This window comes from Callithrix jacchus, chromosome 11, assembly GCF_049354715.1.
Source record: "Callithrix jacchus isolate 240 chromosome 11, calJac240_pri, whole genome shotgun sequence".
Taxonomy (NCBI): domain Eukaryota; kingdom Metazoa; phylum Chordata; class Mammalia; order Primates; family Cebidae; genus Callithrix; species Callithrix jacchus.
The window spans coordinates 17892529-17915775 of NC_133512.1; the positions used below are offsets into that span (position 1 = coordinate 17892529).

The window sequence follows — 23247 nt, forward strand, 5'->3', positions numbered from 1 at the left end:
GAAACACATAAGCTTGATTGAACATCAAGAGCTTGCTCAGCAGGTGAAGGAGACTTGGCTAAGCTCTTCCCTCTTGGGGCAGAGGAGCTTGGCTGAAGGTTGGTTAAGGTCCTTTGACAAAGGTAAACCTGCTTGAATGCGGTTTTCCTTCCACTGGCATTCTCTCAAACACTTTTATTTCCGTGTTCTCTGCTAGATGAACCAGGCTGGCCAACATGGCAGCCTGTTCTTGTGTCAGTTTGCTGAGAATGATGGTTTCCAGATTCATCCACGTCCCTATGAAGGACATGAACTCATCTTTTTCTATGGCTGCATAGTATTCCATGGTGTATATGTGCCACATTTTCTTTATCCAGTCTATTGTTGGTGAACATTTGGGATGGTTCCAAGTCTTTGCTATTATAAACAGTGCCACAGTGAACTACCTGTGCATGTGTCTTTTTATAATAGAACAGTTTATAATTCTTTGGGTATACACCCAGTAATGGGATTGCTGGGTCTAATGGAATTTCTATTTCTAGGTCCTTGAGGAATCGCCACACTGTCTTCCACAATGGTTGCACTAATTTACACTTCCACCAATAGTGTAAAAGTGTTCCTGGTTCTCCACATCCTCTCCAGCATCTGTTGTCTCCTGATTTTACATAAAAACTGTTACAGCAGTTTTTATGGTATTTCAAGGCTTATTAGATCCAGCCCCCATATTAAAGCTATTGGTTGAGGATGCATTTCTCAGCTAGTGAGTGCTTGAGTGGCAGTGATTGAGATGTAAGATTAGACTTTATAGCAACAGCGAATGCGAACTAACAAGCATGAGAAAAAACACATTGACAATCGGAAGTTCTGTTGCATCTCTGTGCTTCTTAAGCCAAGTGCCAAGGACCATCCTGTTCACCAGCAATATCATGGCCGCATGCTACTTTAATTTTTAGTTTAAAGTAACTGTTTATTTTACATTTTGCACACACAGTGAAACTTGGTTTTTACCTCAAGTGGGAGTATTTCAAATTAATATGACTCAGGTTTTTAAGCCAAGCAGTATCACGCCGCAAATCTTTTTGCTAGCTTGTTTTCCTTCACTAATATCTAAGTACGTGACATTAAAGGTAGTAAAGAAAAGCACATTTCTCATGTTGATAGATACTTTTCTTTTTTCTTTTTCTTCTTTTTAAATTATTGTCATCCATTGACCATTTTATTTTATTTTTATTGTACTTTAGGTTCTGGGTACATGTGCAGATCATGCAGGATTGTTGCATAGGTACACACATGGCAAGGTGATTTGCTGCCTCCATCCCCCATCACCTATATCTGCTATTTCTCCCCTCGTTATCCCTCCCCACCCTACCCACCCCCTGCTGTCCCTCCCCTAGCCCCCGAAACTGACCACCGTGTGTAATGCTCCCCTCCCTGTGTCCATGTGTTGTTAGTGTTCAACACTCGCCTATGATTGAGAACATGCGGTGTTTGGTTTTCTGTTCTTGTGTCAGTTTGCTGAGAACGATGGTTTCCAGATTCATCCACATCCCAATGAAGGACACGAACTCATCTTTTTCTATGGCTGCATAGTATTCCATGGTGTATATGTGCCACATTTTCTTTATCCAGTCTATTATTGGTGAACATTTGGGATGGTTCCAAGTCTTTGCTATTATAAACAGTGCCACAGTGAACTACCTGTGCATGTGTCTTTTTATAATAGAACAGTTTATAATTCTTTGGGTATACACCCAGTAATGGGATTGCTGGGTCTAATGGAATTTCTATTTCTAGGTCCTTGAGGAATCGCCACACTGTCTTCCACAATGGTTGCACTAATTTACACTTCCACCAACAGTGTAAAAGTGTTCCTGGTTCTCCACATCCTCTCCAGCATCTGTTGTCTCCTGATTTTTTAATGATCGCCATTCTAACTGGCGTGAGATGGTATCTCAATGTGGTTTTGATTTGCATTTCTCTAATGACCAGTGATGATGAGCATTTTTTCATATGTTTGTTGGCCTTGTAGATGTCCTCTTTTGAAAAGTGGCTGTCCATATCCTTCACCCACTTTTGAATGGGTTTGTTTGTTTTTTTCGTGTAAACCTGTTTTAGTTCTTTGTAGATTCTGGATATTAGCCCTTTGTCAGATGGGTAGATTGCAAAAATGTTTTCCCATCCTGTTGGTTGCCAGTTTGCTCTAATGATTCTTTCCTTTGCTGTGCAGAAGCTCTGGAGTTTGATTAGATCCCATTTGTCTATTTTGGCTTTGTTGAAAGTGGGTAATAACAAACCTCTCTGAGTTAAAGGAACATGTTCTAACCCAGTGCAAAGAAACTAAAACCCTGAAAAAAGGTTAGATGAAATGCTAACTAGAATAACCAGCTTAGAGAAGAACATAATTGACTTGATGGAGCTGAAAAACACAGCATGAGAACTTCGTGAAGCATACACAAATTTCAATAGCCGAATAGATCAAGCAGAAGAAAGGATAATTTTTTTTTTTTGAGACAGAGTCTTGCTCTATTATCCAGGCTAGAGTGCAGTGGCGTGGTCTCAGCTCACTGCAACCTCTGCCTCCTAGGTTCAAGTTATTCCCCTGCCTCAGCCTCCCTAGTAGCTGGAACTACAGGGCATGGTGGTACGCGTTCTGCTAATATTTTTTGTGTGTGTATTTTTTGTAGAGACTGGGTTTTGCCATGTTGGCCAGCCTGGTCTTGAACTACTGATCTCAGGTGATCTGGCTGCCTCCGCCTCTCAAAGTACAGGGATTCCAGGCATGAGCCACCATACCCGGCTGATAAATACTTTTCTATTGTGTGATTTCTCACCAGTATTTCACAATGTGAATGTGCCATATTCACAACATGTACCACTGTTGTTGAGTATTTATATTGTTTCCAATTTTCACCCACATAGTGGGAAGCATTGGTGTATCTCAGTAGCCAACACTCCAAGACTGAGAGCCGAAGAAAAGACTGTGAGTCAGACCCTGATTCTATGTATTAGCTATTGTAATAGCATGTACTAGCTGTACAACCAGCGTAAATTGCTGCCATGCTAAACCTCATTTTCCTTAACTGGGAACAAAAATCATGACAATAATAGTATAGGTACAACCTATTTTATTGCATTTTTTACAATAGAAGGTTTGTGGCAACACTGAATCCAGCAAATCTCTAGGCACAGTGTTTCCAACAACATGTGCTCACATGATGTCTCTGTGTTACATTTTAGAGATTTTTGCAATATTTCAAACCATTTCATTATTTTTAATCAGTTATAGTGATCTATGGTCAGAAATCTTAGTGTTACTATTGTAATTGTTTTGGGACAGCATAGACCACACCCACATTATGGTCAACTTAAAAAATTTGTATGTCTGACTGCACCACTGACCCATTATTCTCCTGTCTTTCTTCCTTTTCTTGGGCCTCCCTGTTCTCTGAGATGTGTCAATATTGAAATTAGGTCAGTTAATAACCCTGAAATGGCCTCTAAGTGTTCAAGTGACAGGAAGAGTAGGTAGTATGCCTCTCACTTTAAATCAAAAACTAGAAATGATTCAGCTGAGTGAGGAAGGCATGTCAAAAGTTGAGCTAGGTCAAAAGTGAGGCCTCTTGCCCCAGACAGTCATCCAGGATATGAAAGCAAAGGAAAAGTTCTTGAAGGAAATTAGAAGTGCTACTCCAGTCAGCACATGAATGCTAAGAAAAATACCCTTATTTCTGATACGGAGAATGTTTTAGTGGTCTGGATTGAAGATCAAACCAGCCATGACATTTCTTTAAGCCAAAGCCCAATCCAGAGCAAGGTCTTAATTGTCTTCAATTCTATGAAGACTGAGAGAGGTGAGAAAGTTGCAGAAAAAGTCTGAAGTTAGCAACTTTGGTTCATGAGGTTTATGGAAAGAAGTTGTCTCCATTACAAAAAAGTGCAAGGTGAAACAGCAAGAGCCAATGGAGAAGCCATAGCAAGTTATCCAGAAGATCCAGCAAAGATAATCCACGAAGGTGGCTACAGTAAACAACCTTCAATGTAGACAACATAGCCTTCTGTTGGAAGAAGATGCCCTCTTGGGCTTTCATAGCCAGAGAGAAGTCAATGCCTGACATCAAAGCTTCAAAGCACAGGCTATCTCTCATTAGGGGACAACACAGCTGGTGACATTAAGTTGCAGCCTGTGCTTACTTACCATTCTGAAAATTCTAGGGCCCTTAAAAATTATGCCAAATCTACTCTGCTTGTGCTTTATAAATGGAATAACAAAGCCTGGATGATAGCACATCTGTTTACAGTATGGTTTACTGAGTATTTGAAGACTATTGTTGAGACTTACTTCTCAGAAGGAAAGATTCCTTTCAAAAATATTACTGCTCATTGACAATGCACCTGGTCACCCAAGAGCTCTGATGGAGATGTATAAGGAGATGAATGTTGTTTTCATTCCTGCTAACACAACATCCATTCTGCAGTCCATCCATCAAAGAGTTATTTTGACTTTCAAGTCTTATTACTTAAGAAATGCATTTCATAAGGCTACATCTGCCATAGATAGTGATTCCTCTGATGAACTTCAGCAAAGTAAATTGAAAATCTTTTGGAAAGAATTTACTATTCTAGATGCCATTAAGAACATTTGTGATTCATGGGAAGAGGTCACAATATCAATATTAACAGGAGTTTGGAAGAAATTGATTCCAATCCTCATAGATGACTTTGAGTTTCAAAATTTCAGGGCAGGAAGTCACTCAAGATATGGTGGAAATAAAAAGAGAACTAGAATTTTCAGTGGAGCCTGAAGATGTGACTGAATTGCTGTTACCTCATGATAAAATTTGAAGATTAGTTCCTTCTTGTGGTTAAGCAAAGACAGTAGTTTCTTGAGCTAGGGTCTAGTCTTGTTGAAGAGACTGTGAGTATTGTTGAAACAACAGCAAAGGATTTAGAATATTACATAAACCGAGTTGCCAAAGCAGCAGTAAGATTTAAGAGAATTGACTCCAATTTTGAAAGAAGTTCTACTGGGAGTAAAATGCTATCAAACAGCTTCACATGCTACAGAGAAATCCTTCATGAAAGGAAGAATCAATTGATGCAGCAAACTTCATTGTTGCTTTGTTTTAAGGAATTGCCACAGTTACCATAATTTTCAGATACTGAGGAAGGAGACCCAGGCATCTAGGATCACCTCCCCCGTGACCTCCTCACTGCAGTTCAAGGGAGGAAAAGGCTGTTCAACTGGTGCCTCCTAAATCACCTTCCTATAGATGGCAGGCATAGGGAATCTCTCCGGAAGGCACTGTTTTTACTTAAATAAGATCAAACCCCCACCCCACTCCTCCTCCATTGACCAAGACCTTTTCATATGTGATTTCTAAAACTGTAAACCCAAGACACTTTCATGTGTAATTTTTTTTTTTTTTTTTTTTTTGAGACGGAGTTTCGCTCTTGTTACCCAGGCTGGAGTGCAATGGCGCGATCTCGGCTCACTGCAACCTCTGCCTACTGGGTTCAGGAAATTCTCTTGCCTCAGCCTCCCGAGTAGCTAGGATAACAGGCACGCGCCACCGTGCCCAGCTAATTTTTTGTATTTTTAGTAGAGATGGGGGTTTCACCATGTTGACCGGGATGGTCTCGATCTTTTGACCTCGTGATCCACCCGTCTCGGCCTCCCAAAGTGCTGGGGTTACAGGCTTGAGCCACCGCGCCCAGCCTCATGTGTAATTTCTAAGGCTGTAAACCTAAGATCCTTTCACATGTAATATCTAGGGTGTAAGCCTATATAAAGGCAGAGTTTCTCTTTGTTAAAGAGCTTGGCTATTAGACAAAGAATTGTCGCCTTGCTCCAGGGCTGTAATAAAACATCTCTTCCTCCCTAGTTCGGTGTCCCAGAGGTCTGTTTCTCATGGCCGATCCTGCATCAGCAACCATCAACATGGAAGCAAGCCCCTTCACCAGCAAAAAGATTACATTTGCTGAAGGATCAGGTGATCATTAGCATTTTTAGCAATAAATATTTTTATATTAAGGTATATACTTTTTATATATAATGTGATTGGACACTTAACAGACTACAGTATACTGCAAACAGAACTTTTGTATGCACTGGAGAGTCAAAAACTGCATGAGACTCACTTCATGGTGGTCACCTGGAACTGAATTTGCAATATTTCTGAGGTGCAAACTCCAAAAATTTGAGACAGGTCTCGGTTAATTTATAAAGTTTATTTTGCCAACGTTGAGGACACACTTGTGACATAGCCTCAGGAAGTCCTGACGACATGTCCCCAAGGTGGGACATGAGCATTTTTATATATTCCCTTGGAGTGTATAAGAATGCTCATTTTAGGGAGACATGAGACATCAATCAATTTGTAAGAAGTACATTAGTTTCGTCCAGAAAGGTAGAGGCAGTGCAAATCAAGGCCCTCGGCTGGGGGCTTCCAGGTCACAGGTAGGTGAAAGACAGATGGCTGCATTTGTTTGAGTTTCTGATAAGTCTTGCCAAAGGCAATCAGAATATGCATGTATCTCTGTGAGCAAAAGGATGACCTGAATAGAATGGGAGGCAGATTTGTCCTGAGTGGTTCCCAGCTTGAAAGGGCCTAAGATGTTTTTCCTTCACAGAGATATGCCTGTAACACCTCCAAGAATTTTTCGTAACAACTAAATAAATAAATGGTAACAATTTAACACTCAGTAAATATCAGCTATTAGTTTTTCTAAATAATCCTAAAATGTGCAACCTACTGTTAACATTTCTGCACACTTTTGTTTGCATTAAAAATTTATAAAAAGAACACCTACACTTATTTTATAATTCATTTAGAACAAATTTTTCTAGAGATAAATATTATTTTTAGTGTTTCAAAATATATTGCCAAATTTTCCCCTAAAACATCTTTTTTTTTTTTTTAACCAAATTACTTTTCCAATAGGGAATGTTCAAGAATGCTCATTTTACCATACAATCACTGGGACTGAATGTTCATTTTAAGTTCAACCAGACTTATAAGCATTAATGATTCTGTTGTAATTTTTTTTTTTTTTTTTTGGAGACAGGGTCTCACTCTGTCGCCCAGGCTGGAGTGCAGTGGTGTCATCTTGGCTCAGTGCAACCTCCACCTCCTGAGTTCAAGCAATTCTCCAGCCTCAACCTCCCAAGTAGCTGGGATTACAGGTGCATGCCACCAACAGGGTTTCACTATGTTGGTCAGACTGGTCTCTAACTCCTTACCTTAAGTGTTCCACCCGCCTCGGCCTCCCAAAATACTAGGAATACAGGCGTGAGCCACCGTGCCTGGCCCCATTGTGCTTTGATTAATGAAATTGAATAGCTTTTTCATGTGTTTATTTGCCATTTGGATTTTTTTAAAATAAATTTCTTGCTCGCTGCATTCTTTTCCACTAGGGCGTTAGATATTTCTTATTTAATTGTGAGAGTTCTAATATACGAATACTTCTCTTACGTCTGTGAAATGATTTGCAGGCATTTTTCTCATTTTTATTGGACCAAATTTGCTTAGAATTCTATTCTGATCTATAAGAATTTTAATTTTTATGTAGTGAAATCTCATAATCTTTTCTTCAAGACTTGAATGATCTTGTGCACAACTACTGGCAATGCCTTTTGAAGCAAATATTCTAGCTATATCTATTTGCCCCGCCGGGGGCCACACATGTGAGGCAGCAAGCTGAAGACTCAAAGGTAGCAGCTGAGCAAGGTTCAGAAAGACGCTCGGCTTCTGGGGATACCAGTTTTAAGCCAAGCACCAATCCAAAGCACGTGTCTCTGGAGCAAACAAACACAGCAAGCAGACACATACAACAAACACCGAAAGAAATAGTCCTAGTCAAAGTGTAAAATAAGACCTGGTTCTTATTTTTTAAATTATTCTCTGTTATTTATTCACAGATTATTTCCCAGAAAGACCTTTTTAGAAGTCTCTTAGCACAAAGCCACAGAGAATCTTGTGCTCATTTTGTAGCTGTTTGATATTTTATGCTCCCAAGCTGTGTAAATATTAGCTGGAAGACTTTGCCTATGATAAAGGCTTTGGCTTATGCCTCTCCAGGCCCTTGAAATAGCTTCTGTTGACATAATCTGCGCAGTGTTCCAGCAGCTGCACACCACGCTATTCTCCATGCTATTCTCTACCCCGCACCATTGTTCACGCTGCGCTATTCTCCATGTGGCCCCTGTGGTGCATTGCCTGTGCACAGTGAGCTGGCTGCCTCCCTGGACTTCTGGCTCAATGTCTTTTTGCATCAGCAACAGTCAGAGTTCATCTCTAGCCCCACATGCTTCAAGAAGAGATGGACTCCCCTGAGCTCCCTCAGATCTCCCGATTGACAGGTGGGGTTATTTTGCTGTAATGCATCATTTCATGGCTACCCTTTGCTAACAGTGGCTTCTCCAAGCAGGGTCCTTAACTTATTTATTTTTGCATTCTCAGGACCAGTCACAGGCCCTGGACAACAGTGGGCACTGTAGGTGTTTGCTGAATGATGAAGGAATGAATGATCTTTGGTCCTCTAGACATTTTATTTCTGTAATACTCTGTTGGACTCTACTATCTACCTTTGAGACAGCTCAAATCACCAGTCCATCACATATCTGCCACAAGGAAGAGTCACAGGAGACACTAACGGCTCAGGAGCCACAGCTCCTCCCACCACTGAGTCCTGATCACTCCTACCTGTGCCATCTCCTGTCTCAGTCCCTGCCCAGCATCTAGCCCTCCATGCTCAGCACTTGACTTAGTGTCCCATGGTCCAGGCACTGGGATTTCATTCCTAGGAATTCTCTGCCAAAGCCACTGGAAAGAATACAGCCCAGGCCCCTCGGACCCTGGGCAGGCCCATGTGAGGGAGTGGATTCTTCACAGGCCCAGGGGTGGAGACGGCGACCATGCATTGTGGATCTGTCCATGGTCCTGCCTGTTCATGCACGCAAGATATGATTTTGCTTCAAACACTGGGACACTGGAGACTTTGTTCAGCCTCTCTTGACTTTCCTTTTGTATCCTGATGAAAAAAATAGGGTTGACATTTTTTACTCTATTCCAAAAAAAAAAAAAAGCCATAGTTTATGTCTCAGAAAACATGTATGCTTTTGGGACTGTGAGGTCCTGGCTCACTCTCCCTGTCAAGTATATATGTATAAATCCAGGCACAAAACTAATTTGAGTGATTTCCCCCTGGGTTTACTGGTTTCTTCCCTTTTCTTTCCTTTTCTTTTCTTTTTTTTGAGATGAAGTCTTGCTCTGTTGCCCAGGCTGGAGTGCAGTGGCATGATCTAGGCTCGCTGCAACCTCCACCTTCTGGGTTCAAGCAATTCTCTTGCCTCAGCCTCCCAAGTAGCTGGTATTACAGGAATGCCACCAAGCCTGGCTAATTTTTGTATTTTTAGTAGAGATAGAGTTTCACCATATTGGTCAGTCTGGTCTTGAACTTCTGACCTCGTGATCCACCCATCTCAGCCTCCCAAAGTGCTGGGATTACAGGCCTGAGCCACCCCACCTTGCCTGACTGGTTTCTTAATGAACATAAAAATGCCTAGAAGGAGAAATGCTTCCAACAGAGACCATAAAGAAGTTTCTAGCCATGAGAGCTTTTCAATAACAGGAAAATGGCTATCTAATAAACTTGCCTCAAAAAAGATCCTCCAAGTTCTTTTATTAACCCTTAAGACTCCGGTTAAACAACAGGACACTAAGAAGCTTTACATGAGCATTTTTGTCACTGGCCAAGAGGGACATAAATAATCCAAATCCACTCACGAGTGGCCTCCTGCTACACCACCAAGTGTCAGGCAGACATGAGGTCAAGGTCACCACTTTCAGTTACTCTAGGACCTTCAACCTCCACCCTTTCTGAGGCTCCCTCTCAGCCTCTGTGAAAACAAGAATGCATGGAAATACGTCCCTCCAGTGCTCCTGGGAAGATGAATGAGATGACGGGGTCAGCGCCTGCTGCAGAGTCAGTGTTCAGTAAAATGTTTTCATTAATAACAGGGGAACCGTCGGGGGGAGAGGGGAAATATGTTCGACTCTCCTGTAAACCTGAAACTGCTCTGAAAGTCTATTAATTTTTTTAAGTAAAAATTAAAATTATTAACTGGGCAGAAGTGCCTCGTTTTGAGGCTTTTGAGGCCAGCTTCCTCAGCTCCTTCCCTCCTCCCCATCTAGGACACATTATCTTCGCCTGTATTTCTCTTCCACGGATCTCAAACCCATTTGTTCACACACTGGAAATCCACTGTTTTGCAACTGCTGGTTCTTTCTAGCCTATGAGACTTGGGTGATGTGAACAGATTCTTCAGATTCTTTGATGAGATAATAGTAAGGAACTAGAGTCAGAGTTATGCTCAGGGCTACTTTCCAGAAAACTGCCCTTCTCAGAGACTGTGGTCCCCAAAGCTAATTATTCCACATGCTTGGCCCCAGGTTCCCACAGCATTCTTCAGAAAGTCATGAAGATTCTGTGTCACTGAGGCCCTTAGCACATGAGCTGTAAAAACTACAGAGAGAGCAACATCACAGACTTCCTTACATGGGTAAAAGCAACATAAATAGAAAGTGTTCTGGGAGGCAGCACGGTGCTGAAGGGGAGAGGTGTGGACTCTAAATCCAGACAGCTCGGCTTGTATCTTTTCTCCATGGCTTATTAACAGGGTGATCTTAAGTAAATGAGGAAGCTCAGCTAACCTCTCTGGCCACCATGATACACTCCCATCCCTCTAATGGAGAGATGGGAGAGACTGTACTCCTGGAATCAGGATCCAGGCCATCTGTGCAAAGCTGCCACTGAGTCAGGCTTGCTGGGAGAGCAGGCATGGAGGAGGAGGCTGAGCCTGCGTCATGAGGATGGTGGTACCTCTGCCCTCCAGCCTCTTTACTCCTATTGGCAAAACCCTACTGCAAACCAGGTACCCTGGGCTCCTGAGAATCATGGTCTGCATGATTTGGAGTCAGTGGGGGAGACAGGAGATCTGCTGGAAAAGAGACCTAGGACAGGCTGACGTCTTAGCTCCCATGCTTTATTGGTAAGAGCTACTACTATGCTCCTTTTACAAGGGAGGAACCTGGGACCCAGAGATGGGAAGGGCTATCCTAGGTGTGAAGCTGGTTGAAGCAAAGCAGAGGCAGAACACCTGTTTCCTTCATCCTGTAATCACTTGATGCAGGTGATCACTCTGACTTCATGACCTAATCACCTCCCAAAGTTCCCCTTTCCTAATACATTGCCAGTGAAGATTTCAACATAGGAATGTTAGGAGAAACACACATGTGCACTCCATTGCCAATCCACCTGCAGTCTGTACCATGGCCATCATCCTGGGCACCACACAGAACCGTGAAGAGAGTACAAGATAATTACAAAGCAGATGCTCGATGGATAGCACTTCACTCTCTACACCTATGCAAATTCAGGAGGAATCAAATCCATCATTTCAAAGGAGTTTTGGTCCAGAGAGGAACTCCTGCAAGGACCTTTGCACCAGGTTCCAAGTCCCACTCCACCCATCTGGCCACCCTGGCCAGCTTGATCTGCGTTGGAAAATGAACCTGCTGCAGTCAAGTGGAGCTATGCTTTCAACACGACAATTCCACAGGACAGTCCTCCCCCTCCTCCTCCTCCTCATGGAGAGTAGAAAGAATGGAATAGTGGGTTTGCATTCAGAGAAAACAACTTGAGTCCACAGCTCTCCTGCAAGAGGCATGCAACTGCCGGCTGACGCCTTGGCCTCTCTGAGTCTGTTTCTTCACTTGTAAAATGGGGCTGCAAGCTCATGTAGACAGAGAGCACTTTGGACTGTAAACCTGTATCTAGCATTTAATATTATTGATGTTACAAAAGACAGGCAGATGCCTCTTCTCCTGAGGTAGCATAAGAAAAAAGGAAGAACATTTCTACAAGAGACAAAGATCAAAATGCAAAGGAAAGCCTTGCTCCTCTGCTGACACAAAAGAGGAAAGAGTTTTGTGCCACTGTTTCTTATTCACTCCCTGTTTAATAAACAATGCTCTATCAAAGCAGATTATTGGCCAACAATTATCCATAGAAAGGAGCCACAGAGAAATTTGTCTTGATTTTCAATTTTCCTGCCATGGAAAGATACTACTTCCACTCACATCTCTGTAACCACGCTTTGATCTAAGTTAATGCTGGCTGGAAACATTTATAACTTGAGCAATTTCAAAAGACATAAGAAGAATGTCAAGGACATGAAATTGATTGATATTATTCCAATATAGTCCTGACCGTAGACAATTAAAATAGTTGCAATGAGGATGTGTGTATGATTGGGGTCCTTTTTCCACTTGACATTTTTTCTGTATGCCTAATTACAATAGTCACAATTTCCTTAACGTAACGCTCCTATTTGCTCTTATTAAGGGGGGCTGAGCAGTGAATTTCACAATGTTCCTATGACACCACCCACCCCGCTTTCCCTGTCAGCTGTTTGCTGTACCGCAGCACAGTCGTGAGTAACTGACAATGCACTCCACCATCACCATACACATTGCAACTCTTGCGTCTGTCCCTCAAAGACATTAATTCTCCAGTGGACCTCAGACATGTGAGTTGTACAGTTCTTTTTGCACGTTGTCAACTTCTTTTTGAAAAACTAGAACGATACAGAAATATCACCCACCATGAGGCATCGAGCAGAGACACCCTATCTCTGTAAGCTTCTATCCTTCATTCAAATTTCAACTTTAAATCTTAAAGCATTCAAGTTTTATTCTTTTCATTCATGGTTGCTAGTTTTAAAAGTTTGTATGAGAACCACTAGGTAATTTGAATTTTAACATTTCTCCTTTGTTTTCATTTTATTAAAGAGTTATTTCAGAAGAAACTTTTCAGAAATCACCCCCCCTCAGAAATTTTTCCCTTTTTTTTCTCAGTCCTTTTCCTCTTTCTCTTGAGGTCTCATTAACAGTTCGCAAGAATCACCATCTGCCTTTGCTATAGGCTTGAGATGATTCCAATTATGTTCTAGTTGGTTGCTTGTTTTCATCAGTCATAACGTCCTGTGCCCATGATGTGTCCTGGTGTCCTGTCTATTATAAACATAGGACACCTGCACTGTGGGTCTATTTAGTATGCTTTGGCACCTCTTTGGGGAGTCCTGATGAGCTAGTATCCTGGTAAATATTAACTTCTCAGTTCACGGTGAGTGCTTCCTTATTCCTCATATTGAACAGTTGCCGGCCTGGGGCGTGGTGTTGCTAAGAAGCCAACACTTGAAGTGTCCCCAAGTAAAATTCTGAGAATCTGCTGAACCTTGGTTGCCACACCCTATTGTCCAAGAAACCAAACAAATCAGCAGTGCCCAAGCTCCTGATAAGCTCATGATATGTATTATCACACTGAACACACTCACAACCCTGCCGGGTGAATAAAATAATCTACTCACAACCTAGTGGAGGTACTGCTGTTTAACCTGACCACAGCCGCATAGCCAATAAGTGCAGGAGTGGGTGCCTGGGAATCCACTTAAACTGCATTGTCAGCTGCCTGTGGCCTCACCATGGCCAGAGCTGAGACCACAGCCTCTACACAGTCCTCCCACTGGGGATGGGAAAGGCAGCGTCTGCAACCCAGAGTGTGGTGCAGGGCTCCCACCTGCTTCACTGCACATGGGAGAACAGGGCAACATGGCTTCAAGTGGGAGAACTGAGCCCACAGACGCACGTCTGCCTCCACCCACCTGGGCTGATCCCAACAGAAATAGGCAGAAGCTCACCAAACGCTGCTGCCCTCCATCCCCCAAGAGAAGTGCCTCTCCCCTACCTCCTCCAAAACAGAAGAAATGTTGACTAGGTGCCACATACAGGGCAGTAGTGTAAGCCCGTTACCTATATTCTCCTAAACTTCACATCAGCTCTGCAAAGTAGCAGTGTGATCCCCTCTGCAGCAATGTAGAGAGGCTCCGGGAAGCATGCAGAAGGCACAGAGCTCCTCTCAGCCTGCGCAGCTCAGAGGTGGCTTTCACAGTTGCCTCTGCCCAGACCGGACCAGGACCCTCCGCTGCCTCTTAGCACAATGGGAGTCTAACCTTTCCTGCAAGGCCCTGTGCCCATCGCTGCCCCATATGTCCATGAAGCACTTCTGGGCTCCCTGAGTGTCTTCCTTCAGAAATGCCAGCAAGCACCAGGCAAACACAAAACATCAGAACACCTTTTTAGCTTTTTTTTTTTTTTTTGGAGACAGTCTCACTCTGTTATTCAGGCTGGAGTACAAGAGCGCGATCTCGGCTCACTGCAACCTCTGCCTCCTCAGTTTGAGCAATTCTCCTGCCTCAGCCCCCTGAGTAGCTGGGACTATAAGCACGCACCAAAATGCCTAATTTTTGTATTTTTAGTAGAGATGGGGTTTCACCATGTTGGCCAGGCTGGTCTGGAACACGCAATCTCGGGTAATCCACTCATCTCAGCCTCCCAAAGTGCTGGGATTACGGGCACAAGCCACCGTGCCCTGCCGCAGAACACCTTTTCTAAAATATCCACGTAGTGTGGTTTTCCTAGAACCTTTCCCTAAACTTATTAGCTGACTCAAATTGAGTTTCTGAAAGTAAAACCTTCAGAATAATTAACATCTTGAAGAGCAGAAAACAAATGTAATTAGATTTCCCAGATTATCTGTGACTTTGTGGGGAGGGGAGTTAAAGGGGATTTATTTTAATTATTTTATTCACACTGGCTCTCCCACCCAGTGTGTGCCCAGAAGACAGGAAGAAAAAAACTGCTGAGAATGGCACGATTTTGTTTCCTTCAGAAACATCCAGACACCCCTTAACTTGCTCCGTGGTCATTCATCCAGGCAGCTTGCGTTCTAGCCTGGGGTCACCACAGGCTGCCGGCCAGGACTCCCGTTCCCCGAGCAAAAGGGGTCTGTTTGTCTCTGGCATACTTGACAGACCCACAGAGGATCAGCTTTTGTGCAGCGATGCTGCCTTTTGGAGGGGAAACCCTGCTTATCTGAATGAGCAATTTTCTACAAGGAGTCTCTGCCTTTGGAGTCTCCAAGAGAGAAACATGCTTATGGGGAGAACCCACATCACCTGCCCAAATTTCCCTTGGAAACTGAAGAAAACAGGCCATGGAGGCTGCAGTGGGCCACTCAGCCGCACGCTCAGTGCCCTTGCCCTTTCCTCGATTATTCATAATAGTGCTCTAATTTATTGAGGACCTACTGTGTGCCCACCCCTTCATAAAACCAGACCCAGTTTTCACCACAATCTGCTGGGAGGATGCTGTTAATTAGCTCTTCTCCCTCCCCTCTGAAGGAGGAAAGGCAGCTGGGGAGGTGGGCGCCCGAATGCAAACCTGGGTCTGTGAGGCTGCACCACCTCCTTTCCCACCCACCGCGTGGCCTCTGTAGGCTCTCCATGCTCACGAGCCAGTCTGGAAAATAATTTCCACTCACTTGGTTATGTTGCTGTTGTGGCTCAAGGAATACAGCCTAAACAGCAACCCAAAGATTGGGATTCTTTGCCTGACCTGTTGCTCACATTTGGCACAAAAAAGCGGCCAACCTAGGTTGGTGCCTATTTTCTTGAAAAGTTTCTGTAAACCCTGTGCCATCTGCACATACTGGATGCTCAGCTGTCCCTGTCAGCAGAGCCTCCTTCCCCCAGCTGGAGGAGAACTCAACACAGCTAGAATCAACCAGCAAACCTCCCACCCCAAACCCCAGGGTCACGGCCATCTGGGGAGCTGGACGCATGAGTCTGGACCCCAAGCCATGAGTACAAAGAGCGGTACTCACAGGCAGCCGGGAGTGGCTTGCTCTCTGTCCTCTCTCTCTCCTCTCCACAGTGACAGTTCAGAGGCACAGAGGATGAGATTGCCATTTATGTAGACACAGTGTCCGCCTCCCTGAAGCCAATCAGAGCTGCCGGCTCTGCATTATTTACTGAGCAGCATCTCTCCACCCTCCCACCACCTCCTGCCCCGACTCTGCCCCCGGGGGAGAGAGCCATCCTAGCAGGATGGAGAGGAGGAGCAGGGCCTGCAGGGCCTGGGGAGAGCCCAGGGAAAAATGGGCCCTGTGTTCCCAGGCACTGTGTTGGATGCAGACTTGGGAGCAGTGCTCCTGGGACTCTCCCAGCAACTCTGAGAACCCCCAGGCTCCACTCCAGGGGTGAAGAGGGTAGCATGGCATTTATGGGACGCTCACGCTGGGCCTGCTCCTTCTGTGAGGGACTATTAGGACCCTGCGATACCTGGGAGGCTCAGGGTGCCAAGCCCACTTCCCTAGATGAGAAAGTGAAGCGAGATGCAGATTAGGTGTTGAGCCACCTGCATCTCATTCAAAGTCCTGTGCTTTTCCCCTTAAGCCTATCAGCATCTAATACATGGTTGGAGCTCTGTCTCTCTTCCCAGCATAAGGCAGCAACAGGGAGGAGCGTCTTCCCCACCCTCACTCCCACCTCTGGTTGATGGGTGCACTAAAAGGAGCAGAACTCCTTATCTCCTGAAGGTGCATGTGGAGTCATGTGAAGCTAGGAAAAGGGCCTGGCCTTTGCAGAGGAGAAAGGGTGGGGAACAGGGTCCACTCACAACAAGCAGCCTGCAGGTGCCTCTGCCCCGACCACACACACATGTACACATGCCATACACACTCGTGCCTACACACATGTGCATGCACATGCACACACAAACACAAGAACACGTGTGCATGTTTACTCACACTACACACATGCACAATCGCACATCGTACATGCATGCATACCACACACACATTCTTGCACACATGCACACACACACACCTAAGTGCATGCATGCATGCACAAACACAGACCACATCCAGGGCTGTGGCACAATCCAGAGCTAGAAATTCCCCAAAGAGAGCCATCCATCCTCTCACTTTAAGCAGCATCTTTTCAAAGAAGCAGTTACCCCTGTAGAGCAGAGACCCCTTGCAGGTGGGGCAGAGGCAGCAGCCTTCAAGGTAGCAGGACATGCCATGGGTACAGGGGCAGCAGGGTGGGGAGCCCGCAGGTGGAACAAGTGAGGGGACCCTGGTCTCAGCCTGTGAATAAGCAGCTCCCTCCAGCAGCCATGCAGGAACCCGTAGGCAGCAGCTACGTGCATAGTGGAAGCAGTAAGGAGATTAGGCCCATTTACGCAGAGGGCAAGACGGGAGCTGCCCAGTCATCACCATCCAGGGAGAGCCAGAAGCCAGCAGCAGTGTGGCTCATCCTCCCAAACACTGTAAGTTCAGCCATGACTACAGGGGGGAGGCAGGTCCCAGCTACGAGCATTCGAGCTCTGTGGAGGGGCGCAGTGTCAAGCTGGACAGCCAGACACTTCTTGAGCTGAAATTTCTCTGTCCCGAGGAACACAGACCTCTCTTTCTCACCCGTGGCCATGCACCCATGAGGAAGACCCTGTTCAGGGAGGACTGACCAGGAGCTTGGGGGCTGCAGTGGGTGACTGAGCACAGGGCTCCCACAGGGTGAGGCTGGAGCTGCACTGCTCCCTGGGTGGGTGCCCTTCACCCTGCGCATGGCTTGGGCTACACACCAGGGGGACACAGGTACGAGGAGGGGCTGGTATTTTATTATCATGTGTGCATAAGTAGTATTTAATTTCTATTTTATTTTTTTTTTGATACATGAGTTATTCAGTAGCTATTCCAAAAATGTCCAGATTGCCTGGCATGGTGGCTCACACCTGTAATCCCAGCACTTTGGGAGGCTGAGACAGGCACGTCACCTGAGGTCAGGAGTTCGAGACCACCCTGGCCAACATGGCAAAACCCCACCTTTATTAAAAATACAAAAATCAGTCGGGCATAGTGGCAGGTGCTTGTAATCTCAGCTACTCGAAGGGTGAGGGAGGAGAATCACTTGAACTCAAGAGGCAGAGGTTGCAATGAGCCAAGATTGCACTACGCACTCCAGCCTGGACAGCAGAGAGAGACTGTCTCAAAAAAAAAAAAATGTCCAGACATACATAGCATTATTTGCTCATTTTAAATTCTAATTTAATTAATTGGATTGTATTTTGGTCAGAGAACACGCTGGTGTGAGAGCAATTCTCTTATAGATGTTGACAATTTATATTATGCCCCAATACTGCCTCGAATTTTGTAAATATTTCAGGTGCACTTGGGAAAAAAGTGTATTTTCTTATTTTTAGGTACATGATTCCATATATGTCCAATAAAGCAAGATTATTACTTTTGTTTTTGAAATTTTCTGAAGAATTACAAATGTTTTGTTTGCTAAATCTATCATCCAGTTTATTATATTGGTAAAAATGGTTGATTTGTTGATTTCTCTCCATAGTTGAACCAAGATATTTTTTATATGTTTGAGGCTCTATGCATCTTTGGAACTGTAATGTATTCTTGGTGGAGTAAAACTTTTATAATTTTATTTTATTAGTAGTAGTATTATTTCACGAGACAGGGTCTCACTCTGTCACCCAGGCTGAAGTGCAGTGACTTTATCTCCACTTACCACAACCTCCCCTCTCAGGCTCAAGCGATTCTCCTGCTTCAGCCTCCTAAGTAGCTGAGACTACAGGCGGACGCCACCATGCCTGGCTTATTTTTATATTTTTAGTAGAGATGAGGTCTCACCGTGTTGCCCAGGCTGGTCTCAAAGTCCTGAGCTCAAGTGATCCGCCCACCTTAGCCTTCCAAAATGCTGGGATTATAGATGTGAGCCACAGCACCCCACCCTCATTTTATATAATTAATTAATTAATTGAGTTGATTACTCAATTGACCTTGTTAAAATGTGAAAACTCTGCTCTTCTTCCACGGTTGTGCCTGCATTCAACATTTCTGCTGAGCTTCTCCCCTTTCTTAGAGACCAGGGAGGCATGAAGCTCAGGGGTGGCACTGTAGGCAGATGGCTGTGTCTCTTCAAACTTATTTAGTAATTTTTAAGAGTCTGAAAATATTAACCTGCATTTCCCTCGTTTCAAAATGTCACGTATCCACTTTTTGGGTCATTTTTTTTTGGGGGGAGATGGAGGCTCACACTGTTGCCTGGACTGGAGTTCAGTGGCTGGTTCAAGGCTCACCACAACTTCCGCCTCCCACGTTTGAGTGATTCTCCTTGCCTCAGCCTCCCAAGTAGCTGGGATTACAGGCACCTGCCACCAGGCCCAGGTAATTTTTTTGTATTTTTAGTAGAGAAGGGGTTTCACTATGTTGGCCAGGCTGGTCTCTAACTCCTCACCTTGTGATCTGCCTGCCTCGGCCTCCCAAAGTGCAGGGATTACAGGCGTGAGCCACTGCGCCCAGCCCAGGGTCACCTTTATCCTGCACCTCATCCAGAGAAGCACAGAGAGCAAGGCCGAATGCTGGAGGGACTTACTGCAGCCATGGGACCAGCACTTGTCACCCTGGAATGACACACTGGATTGCTTGGCTGCCGGACAGCACCAAGTGCAGACGGGCTTCGTTCACATTTTGTCTCCGCCAGCTGCAAGACCTTGTGCCATCTTCCTTCCCAACTCTGGCTATTTGCTCACTCGTGAAATGGGGATGGGACTGGAGGTGAAGAACGTGAACCTTCTTCTAGACAGAGCCCGACGCAAACTGACCACTCAGAAGTGATTGTTTTAACTCACGCGTGATAGAGAGCAACAATTTCTTTGCAAGACTGATGTATTCAGATGGGAATTGTACTCAGCATGGCAAGTTGGTGGGAAAGATCTTCTAATTCTCCTCAAATCTCACTGCATAGGTAGACACCAAATTGACCTCTAAGGAGACCATACCATCCACCATAAGGAGAGAGCACTCACGGAGCCTCAGAGGTCAGGAAGGTGAGAGTAGAGTTCATGTTGATTAATCACCTCCATAAAATTATGGGATTTAATCCTCACAAGGTAGATACTATGAAAATCCTCACTTACAGAAGAAGCAGAAGCTCGGGGGAATAAAATACCCACCACCACCCCTGGTGGTGTGTGTGAAAAGCAGAACCACGTGTGGCCTGCAGTTGCTGCTGAGCCACAGTCATGAAGTCATTCCCAGTGCCTCATCAGACATGTGACACTGCAGTGGCTGTGTGCATGGGGAGCAACTGAGTGTACAGTCCTCACAGAACAAAAGCCCCTGCCAGCCTGCGGCAGGAGAGAAAGCACCGCGCAAGGTCTGTCAACCGAGTTAACCTTTAAGCAAATGTTCAGTAACATGGGGCCAAGAGAGTGAAGGTACAGCGTTGCTGTCCCTCCCACTACCATCTGAGTAGGTATAAAACCAGAGACTTACACACCCAGAATGTGAATTCCTCATAGGGCTCCTCTCCTTGATGGGATTCTCCAGCTTCAGGGACTCAGGGACTCAGGGGGATGTGGAGAAGCCACTGAGGCACTCGGCGCTGAGGCAGTCACTCTCCTTGAAACTCTGACCACACGTTTCCCTCTTCTTGGATTTCCAGCCTCATGTGCCAGTTAAACATTAATTCCTGAGAGTGACAAAGGTCAAGAAAATCTTGAGAAATAGCTCCCCTCCGAAAATCCTGATAGCACAGTCTGAAGAGACTGTTTCATCCCCAATCCTGGAAGTTTGGATTTTTCTTATGCAAGTCTGCATACATCCCGCCGTTTACTAAGAAGCCCTGATTTCAACTTTGCAGCCCAGTAGGTCATCTGATATGCTCCAGCCCTGCATGAGGTGATGCCTGCATTGCACACAGCCTCCTGCTGCCCCAAAGTTAGCCTGCACTTCCTGGTGCGGCACTTAGCAATATGGGCAAGATTGCCAGGGTCAGATACCAGCAGAACCCAGGAACTCACCTTCCTTCCCCAAACCCATCAAAATCGTAGTTGAGAAACAACACTCTGAGTGGAATTTGGACACATTTCTAGAAAAAAACCCAGAGTGGATAGACTTGTATTATAGCACCAAGCATGGCTGAGAAAGCAACATTGAGAACTTGAGCAGGCACAGCCTCCAGGGAGCTTAGGAGCTGGTCTTTCTGGCAGACCCCCAGCGCTTGGCTCCAAGCGTGGGGCTCAGTGGGTGTGAAGAGCCGAGTGAGAGTGAGGCTGGCTGCAGGCAGCTCATTAAAGGACTGGAAACAAGGCAGAGAGGGCTGTCACCAGAGGTGTTTGTCACAAGCTAGATGCAGGGAAGAGCTCTCCTTGCTCATCCTGGGGCACTGGAGCCGGCCGGGGTGGGGCACCTGGGGTTCACATTGTTAGGACTGGAACCGGAGAGAGAAGCAGAGTGACACTGAGGAGTCTCCAAACCTCCACAGGAGCCACTGGAGAAAAGAAAGAAAGGAGAAGAATGGCAAATCAGTCCTTCAGGGATGCATTCCCAAATGCTCCAACCTGGAGTCTCACAACAGCTGAGACCGGAAGAAGTGATTATCCTTGGTAAGGGGAAGAGTGAGGGAAGGGCTCTGAGCAGGGAACTGCCTCTGCAAAGGCCCTGAAGATCAAGCTCAGCATCTCCCAGGCCCTGAGAGAAGGCCAACCTCTAAAGACCATTCAAAGTAGGGGAGGGGAGACTTACAAGCCATGTTACATAATTGGTATCCTCCCGACTGTCGTGGAAAGCATTGAAATGTTTCTAGAAAGCAGTAACCTTAGTTTACTTATGGTTTAAGATCACTCTGGCTCTGGGGTAGAAAATGGATCAGAGAGAGATAAGGGCGAAAGCGTTAGACCATTTAAATTGGATCACCAAGTTCCACCACATTCCTCGGCTTTCTGTACTTTCCTGCAAACCAGGAGTGAATTCATTCTAGGGGATGGGCTGGGGGAAGGAAGGGGGTTGAGATGAAGGAACGTGGTAATATTCCCCATACATGTGTGTGTGCAAGCTCGTTAAGAGGGTGCTGGGGAAGGGGAGGAGTCCAGGGGGTGGAGTGACTACCCAGTGATGAAGCCAGTGGGCAAGGGGTGACGGTCATGGACTGAGAGGAAGAAGACTGGGGGTGGACCAGTATTGGGTGGAGGGAAATGAAGGACACCAAGGATTTAGTTTTGGAGTTAAATTTCAAACAGCCCATATCATGTGATTTGAGATGTCCAGTACAGCTCAGAAAAGAGGCCCAGACAGGAAATAAAGGTATGGGTCGAAAGTGTTCAGATGATATTTGAAGCAATAGAACTGGAAAAAATTATCCATAGAGGAGAGAGAGCACAATTTTCAATCTTCAAAAAAGAGAACTAGTCGTGTCCAACTACCGACCAACAGTTATCTGTCAATAGAGAAATCTACCTAGGAACCGGCATCCATTCCCTGAGTGACTCTTTTCACGTTTCCTTTCTTCTTGCAGGAGGAGGGTTTATGGGAACTGTGGCAAGGCTTTGAGGACCGAAGAAAGAAATCCAGGGCAGGGCTTCCCAACCATGACACTTTATCAGTCAGGGATCCAGAAAACTGGAAACAATGGGATATGGATACAGGAATAGAAGACGAGGCTTCTTGTGGGAATTGGTTGCGATTACGGAGGCTGGGAAGTCCCAGTCTTCCATCGGCAGGCTGGAGATCTAGGAAGGCAGGTGGTGAAATTCATTCTGAGATTGAGGGCCCAGGAGCGGAAGACAACTGTCCCAGCTCAAGAAGGGAAAGAATTTGCCCTTCATCCACCTTTTCGTTCTATTCTGGCCCTCAACAAACTGGATGCTGCCAGCCCACAATGGTGAGGACAAACTTGTTTACTGTCTAGAGACTCCAATGCCAATCTCTTCCAGAGACATTTTCATGGACACACCCAGAAATCCTGCTTTACTGGCCATCTGGGCATCCCTTAGCCCAGTTAAGTCAACACATAACATTAGCCATCCAAGCACTATTACATTAAGGCTGGATAATTCTCCGTGGTGGGTGCTGTCCTATGCATGATGGATGTTTAGCAGCATCCAGCTTTTACGCATTAAATGCCAGGAGTCCCCACTTGTGACAACCAAGAATGTAGCCAGGCATTGCACGTTTCCTGGAGGCAAAATTGCCCCAGTTGAGAATGGCTGATCTCGTGTGACTTTGTAATGCCTCAGGGCAGGGGAAGACAGCATGAGTTACAGCTGAGGCTGTTCCTGGAGGAAGGCAACTCCGCTCGTCCACAGGAGCAGCAGTGGCCATCTCTCATGATGGACTGCAGTGGCCTGCAGTCAGTCGCAGCAGTGTGCCTGTTGCAGGAGGAAGACTGCAGGTGCAGACGTAACTGCAAGAGATTCGCAGAGCACCCGAGTGTGGCTCCTGGGAGCGGAACAGATGGGGTTTTCTGCTGAGATGACTGAGTGCCAGAACAAGGTGGGCCCCGGGGTCTCT

General features: G+C 45.4%; 1 protein-coding gene across 3 annotated transcripts in view; it reads right to left on the reverse strand.

Annotated features, from left to right (window-relative positions):
* Positions 1 to 20369, reverse strand: part of DDC (dopa decarboxylase) — a 103391-nt gene extending 83022 nt beyond the window's left edge. Inside the window, exon 1 of one of the 3 annotated variants that reach the window (XM_009002174.5) lies at positions 20237 to 20369. The gene's annotated coding sequence lies outside the window, so the exon portion shown is untranslated. Of the gene's footprint in view, positions 1 to 15762; positions 15822 to 20232 lie in introns of those variants that run through there. The other 2 variants (XM_009002175.5, XM_002751414.7) reach the window with 2 other exon arrangements.
* Between the last annotated feature and the right edge of the window lie 2878 nt (positions 20370 to 23247).